The sequence below is a fragment of the Helianthus annuus genome, chromosome 14, assembly GCF_002127325.2.
Source record: "Helianthus annuus cultivar XRQ/B chromosome 14, HanXRQr2.0-SUNRISE, whole genome shotgun sequence".
NCBI lineage: Eukaryota > Viridiplantae > Streptophyta > Magnoliopsida > Asterales > Asteraceae > Helianthus > Helianthus annuus.
In genome coordinates, this window is record NC_035446.2 from 139,819,494 (window position 1) to 139,827,002 (window position 7,509).

The window sequence follows — 7,509 nt, forward strand, 5'->3', positions numbered from 1 at the left end:
GATTGTTAATAGTATTTTATTTATTCGCCCCTTTTAGGTATTGACTATAAATAAACAGCTTTTAATCTGCTGATTTTTCTTATGTGGTGTTACTTTTTTTTTTAATAGAATGTGGTGTTACTTGGTATGATGTTTTCATGAGCATTTATTGAGAGGACACTTTGGTGTTTGCACACCATCTGTTTGATGAAATGCTTCATAGAAGTCTAACAACTCGTTTCATATGATTCGCCTGCAGTAGGGAACCAATGCAACAGATGGTATTAATTAGGATTGCTTCATTGTATCTGCTGCAAAAACTATGGGTCCGAATTCAAATTGACCCTTTAACTGTTTCTTTGAATTTGGTGTTTTTGATGTGTATAGGTTATTTTGGTGGTTGGTTTATTAGGCAATATATTTGGTGTAGTTTTGTACTTTTTTGGCCAGTTTCTGACGGGTCTTTATAATTATTCATCTTCTTTACTAAGTGTATTGGTTTCAATCCCGACCGAAAACCAATGGGGTTCATTTTAATCCTTCATTTTATTGTCGTTTTTAGAATGTTTTGTTTTGAATTTGGTTGATTCAGTTGAATATTCATCTGGGCCAGTCCTTTTAGTTTCTTTCATATCCATTCTAAGTTTTTAAAACAATTATAGATATAAGAAATTCCTAAAGTATTAAGTGATAGCCTATCAATATATTAGTTCTTTGAGAATGATTTTCGTTTTCTTTTTTTTTATAGGTGATCTTCACAACAGACGGCTAATTCACACCCACAAATCGTAGGCCCGCCACCCCACTCATTGCCAGGACTATGTTCTCTTAACCGGGCCTACGCCTGGCCGAGTGTGGCTTGGCTATCCCCGAGAATGATTTTCTTTCTCTTCTTTATTCTGCTACGGTGCTTACTACTGGTAGATAGAAAGTCAGAAATGTCAACCATTTCACATCCCCATATGGCACATTCTTTTTTTTTTCTCTTTTGAATTAGAAAGCTTACTTCCACCCTTTATTACACCAAGTAATTAAATAAACTCACCTTACTCAGATTTAAATCTATCTGGAAGCTGGGACCTCCCCTCCAAGTGACATGAGCCTCTACGAAGTGGGCTACCCCATATTGGCACACATATCTGTTAACCAAGTAATATTTCAATGATCTTGCATCTCTTATCTTTTTTGCAATTCAAAACTATATGCATATTGTTGCCCTTTAGATATTGCATGGGCTACCTTCTAACTTTTAGGATATGAAGATTCGTTTGGTCACATGTAGAGAGGTCAATGTTAACTTTTGCATGTAGAGAGACACGACTCATTAGGACATTAGGTGTAACACATGGTAAATGTTTAATATGCACAGTTTAAGTGGGCCAGGTAAAAAAGGTAATATGTGCGATTAAATGGGTCGGGTTGCGCCACAAACACTTTTTGTCTTTTTTAAAAGCTTTTTACATATATATTTCCGCTTTGATCATGTCCCGCTGCAACGCGCGGGTTGACGCCAACTCGTTCTATACAATTTTTACGACGACTTGAAAAATGATTATACAAAGCTTTTACGACGACTTGAAAAATGATTATACAAAGCTATAGCTTGCATCGTAAAAAAAATCTAGGAGTTGACAACTTTGTAAGGATACAAACTATTTGATCATCGTAAACAAAAAGATATGCTTCAAGAAACTTGAGAAAACATATGCAGAAAAGAGATTGGTCATGGTATAATTAAAACTAATAGTGTGTTAAATCGAGACCTTTCGCTTACGAAACTAATATTGACTTCTGAACATTTAGGCTATGCGTAATAGGCATTATAGGGGTGTGAAAACGTTTAATAACGCCCCCACACCATCCCCTATGGACATTATAGGGGCATGAAGAGTGAATGACATTTCTAGAATAATGATCGATGAGGAGTAACAACATGGATAGTAATTAATGAAAGGACATTAAGGGGTCTTAGACCATCTGTAATGGTTAATGCCTCTTAAGAGACATTTTCGCCATATCAGCGTCATAAAACCTCATGTAGGTTAAAGCCCCTTAATGCTCTTTCATTCAATACCTTTCCATATTTTTCCGCTTTGGTTATGTCCCGCCGCAACGCGCGGGTTGACGCCAACTCGTTCTATACAATTTTTACGACGACCTGAAAAATGATTATACAAAGCTTTTACGACGACTTGAAAAATGATTATACAAAACTATAGCTTGCATCGTAAAAAAAATCTAGGAGTTGACAACTTTGTAAGGATACAAACTATTTGATCATCGTAAACAAAAAGATATGCTTCAAGAAACTTGAGAAAACATATGCAGAAAAGAGATTGATGGTATAATTAAAACTAATAGTGTGTTCAATCGAGACCTTTCTCTTACGAAACTAATATTGATTTCTGAAGATTTAGGCTATGCGTAATAGGCATTATAAGGGTGTGAAAAAGTTTAATAACGCCCTCACACCATCTCCTATGGACATTATAGGGGCATGAAGAGTGAATGACATTTCTAGAATAATGCTCGATGAGGAGTAAAAACATGGATAATAATTAATGAAAGGACATTAAGAGGTCTTAGACCATCTTTAATGGTTAATGCCTCTTAGGGTGTAAGGGGTGCTCACCTAATAGGTGAGTCCCCTCTCTTACGCCCGACCAACCAGCTATTGCCACGTCAAGTCCCCTCTAATACTTCCCTAACACCCCATTTTGATGGCGGCACTCCCCTCTTAGGGGAATTGGTTTTTTTTTTTTTTTTTTTTTTTGTAAAATTATGCATGTTTACAAATTAAAAAAATATTAATAAAAATTAAATAAAAGACATTTCATCAAATTAAAAAAAAAAATACATTCAAACTAGAAAAAAAAATACATTCAAACTAGAAAAATATAAAAACAAACTACTCGTCGTCCGAATCAACTTCAAGGTGAGGCAAATCTAAACTTCCGAGATGCTCAACGAGATCGTGTTTTAGCCTCCAATGCGTGTCTTCGTCAATGAGCTCCGTATAGGCTGTATCATCGAAGACGGGTTCGACTGGAGGATCTTGAATATGTACCGGTGCTATCGCCCTTCCGTCGTCTTTTATAATCATGTTGTGTAAAATAAGGCACGTATACACGATGGACCTTATCTTTCTCACCGTCTTCGAACGCATTGGACGATTTAGTATTCCCCACTTCGACTTTAACACACCAAACGCCCGTTCCACATCTTTTCTTGCGGCCTCGTGTTGCCTCTTGAACTTTTTTTCATTCGGGTCGTGTGGATATGGAAAAGACTTTACAAACACGGACCAGGTAGGGTAGATCTCATCAGATAATACCCGCGTTTGTATAAGTGGTTGTTCACTTGAAATGGACAATTTGGCGCCGTTCCGTTTCGTTGAGCAAGAAATAACGGGGATTGTTGCAGCACGTTGATGTCGTTTTGTGAACCCGCAGGGCCACAAAAAGCATGCCAAATCCACAAATCTTGAGACGCCACCGCTTCTAACATAACCGTCGGGTATTGATGATCGCCTCTCATGTATTGTCCACGCAATTCTGTGGGGCACATTCTCCAGACGAAGTGTGTACAATCCAGACTACCCAACATACCAGGTAGGTGATGCCTCTCCTCATGAGCCTGATACAATAGCGCGACGTCGTGGCTCGTTGGTCTACGTAGGAATTCACCGCCATACCTTTTACATACCGTCTCGCAGAAATATTCAAGGCACTCACGAGAGGTCCTTTCAGACATATTTAAATACTCGTCCCCCTCGTCTGGTGGGTTACCGGTTGCAAGTTGTTTAATTGCCGAAGTAACCTTTTGCAACGGTGTAAAACTTTTCTTCATTCTCCCGTCTAAGCCTTCTTGAAACCACCCGTCATACGCTTCCACGTCACTAAAAATTTTTAGGAACAAAGACTTGGACATACGAAATCTGTGACGAAAAGTATCTTCATTAAATTTTGGATTTTCATCAAAATAATCGGCCATGAGTGTCTCATGGCCCCCCTCACGATCTCGACGGACATAATTTTTTTTACTAGACGATGCCGTGTCTAGTAGCTCCGCTTGTTGGATGAGATTTTGGAAGAAAATTAAGCTACTATCGCTTGACGATGCATCTCCATCGTCGGGAAAGTCGGGTAGGGTAGAAAGAAACGGAAGCTTGGAATCCATTTTGTATTTGAAAGATTGGAGTTTGAGAGTTTTGGTGTGAGTTTGAGAGTGGTGAGTGTGGTAAAAAAATTGATTTAGGTTGTTTAAATATATGTTTTTTAAAAAAGTTGATTTTTTTTTTAATAAAATTGACCGTTATTCAACGGTCTTATTTCGAAAAATGAGCCAAACCAAGCGGTGAACCCATGCCTAATCCACCCCCCGATTCGGGTCCCCGCATTGATGGCGGCGGTGTTCCCGATCAGGGACTACCATCACCGAATCCCCTCACCGCGTACACCCCGTCCACCCTTAAGAGACATTTTCGCCATACCAGCGTCATAAAACCTCATGTAGGTTAAAGCCCATTAATGCTCTTTCATTCAATACCTTTCCATATTTTTCCTCCTCATTGGGCGTTATTCTAGAACCCCCCCCCCCCCCCACAGCCCATGTAATGCCCATGCGCAATGGTGTGGGGGTGTTATCAAAATCTTTCACGCCCATATATAAAATGTCCATTATGCACGACCTTAGACATTGGATGTTATGATGCTTATGTAACGAAAAATGTCTCTTAAGGGGACATTAACTATTAGGGGTTGACCAATTACCATTAAGTAAGATTATTAAAATTCAATTTCCATAAATAAATAATTAAAAAGTCACCGGTTAAAAAAAGTTAACTAAGAAGGTTATATGCTATAAAAAATTAATCAAAAGAACAAATTAATTAAAAAAAGGTTATATCTATCTCCACTATAAATTTGGGAAAAACTCTATTATGGGAATCGAACCCAGAACTTAATGGTTCCTAAACCTTATTTCACCACTAAGATGCCATTAGCCATTAGATTATAATGTCATGAGCGATATGTTATAAAAAACTAATGAAAAGAACAAATTAAATGATTTTTTTTTTCTTTCTAAAAATAAACTAATAAGAAAAAGGTTTTCTAACAATTAATTGAGATAAACGTTTTTTCAGAAGTGAAAATACAAAGCAATTAATTGAGATAAACGTTTTCCAGAAGTCAAAATGCACAACAAGTATTTTATATGAAGTAGGGGTGTTTAAAAAAATCCGAATCCGAAACCGAATCCGAAATATCCGAAAACCCGTATCCGAAATATCCAAATTTTCGGATATCCGAATTTTCGGATATCCGAAAATCGGATAATCCGAAAATTCGGATTCGGATAGTGATTTTGAGAATTTTCGGATAATCGGATTATCCGAAAATATCCGAAAATTTAATTTTTATTTTTCTCGGATATCCGAATATCCGAAAATATCCGAAGTATCCGAAAAATATCCGAAGTATCCGAAAAATATCCGAAGTATCCGAAAAATATCCGAAGTATCCGAAAAAATATCCGAAGTATCCGAAAAATATCCGAAAAAATATCCGAAATATCCGAAAATATCCGAAATTTATATTCGGATATCCGAAACTATCCGAAAAATCTGGTTCCAAATATTAAAAAATAATAAAAAAATAAAAATTAAATAAAAAATTGGATATTCGGATATCCGATTAGATATCCGAACCCGAATCCGAAATTTCGGATATCCGAAAATCGGATATCCTAAATTTCGGATTCGGGTTCGGATGTCAATATTTCACTATCCGAAATTTCGGATATCCGATTTTCGGATATCCGAAAACCGGATTATCCGATCTTGAACACCCCTAATATGAAGTGTCAGTCGGTCGATATAGTTTTTGGCGGTATGAATATGGATTCTTCCTTGATAAATCTAGACCACGTAACGATAAACAATTAATCTAGTAGAACCCTAAAAACAATTAAAAATCTTCAAGATCCGGGTCAATTTCTGATGGTTTTCTAAGACCACCCGTAGTGGTTAAACAAAATAATGCCTCCACCATGGGGCATTATTCGACACGTGTCATCCCAGTCAACATGGGCCGTTATTGCAAAAGTGGCGTAGTGAAAATAATGCCCAAATAATGCCCCTTCCAATCATTAAACAAATAAAAAAAAGGCAACCTAGATTCTTATTGGCTAGTCAAAACCTTGGACCCCACCATGTGGCCACATGCAGTGGACTTTCAGCGTTATAATTAAAACGCTAACATCAATTTTTTTCAAAAAAGACGCCCTATAACGCCGGGTGTAGTGGGAGGAGGGACGTTTTGGGGCATTTTTTTTTAATTTTTTTTAAAAATACTGCCCCACTACGGATGGTCTAATAATCATATTTTATGAAAAGAAAAAAAGATACTGAAATCTTTAATGGGCCGGTCTTCCAAGAAGTATTTTGGTGCTTATGTGGAATTTCATCTGTTTCTTACCTCTTTTCATTGGTCTTCTTATCCTTGGTCTTCTTAAAGGTCAGCTTTTTATTTTGTTTTCTGCTTGTTTGAATATTTTTAACTTGTTAATTACAAAAATAGACTTTCTAATTACCAAAGAGCATTTTAGTTATTTTAGTAAGACTTAACAAAACATTTAACAAGGTTTTGACTTCAGGGGAGGAGCTTAAAGGAGGCCGGACCGGGCCTCGGCCCGTGCGGTTTTTTCGCCCAGTAGTGTTAAATTTCAGGTTTTCGAGAATTTTTTCAAATGTGTATTGGTTCGGCCCAGGCTGATTTTATCTCCAAAAAACATCGGCCCATGCTGAGTTTTAGGTCAAGATCCGCCACTGTTTGACTTAGTACGCAACATTGTGACAAATGAAAATGTTACTACCTGATTTTGTAACAAAAAATTATTAGTACCCGATATTGAAACTTGACAGAAACCACAAGGATCAACGATGTAATTATTTCTAAATAATAACAATTGATATTCTAATATTATGATTATAATTAAGAGATATTTACGAAAATAGTCAAGAAAATGTTTGAATTACCAAAATGGCCAGCTCATGCGTCGTTGAAATGAGGCATCACCCCTCTTATGCCCCTTAATTCTTTATATGGATGTGTGCATGGATGAAGCAGCAAGTACGAAAATGGGATGCTTGGGATGAGTCACAGATGCATGGGATGAGTCACGGACGCATGAGATGATGGGATGAGTCATAGACGCATGGGATGCCTCAAACGGACGCATGGGATGAGTCACGGACGCATGGGATGCCTCAAAGCTCCTAAAAGTGAATTTTATGAGTCACGGACGCATGGGACGCATAATGTCACTAAGACACGTGTCACTTCTACATTGGCGGACGCATGAATGACCCTGCAGACGCATAAGCTCTCTCGTAATCAGTGATGCCATGTTCCACCGACGCATGAGCTGATCATTTTGGTAAGTCAAACATTTTCTTGGCTATTTTCGTAAATTTCTCTATACAGTTGTGCACAACACCTTTCAACTCCTTTCTACATATTGTAGTTG

The 7,509-nt window shown here is 37.5% G+C and overlaps 1 long non-coding RNA gene across 1 annotated transcript; it reads left to right on the plus strand.

The window, feature by feature from the left end:
* On the plus strand, positions 1–1,144 carry LOC110905969. Its single transcript, XR_004879500.1, has 2 exons — positions 1–260; positions 728–1,144. It is a non-coding gene; the product is annotated as an uncharacterized LOC110905969 (long non-coding RNA).
* The last annotated feature ends 6,365 nt before the right edge of the window (positions 1,145–7,509 follow it).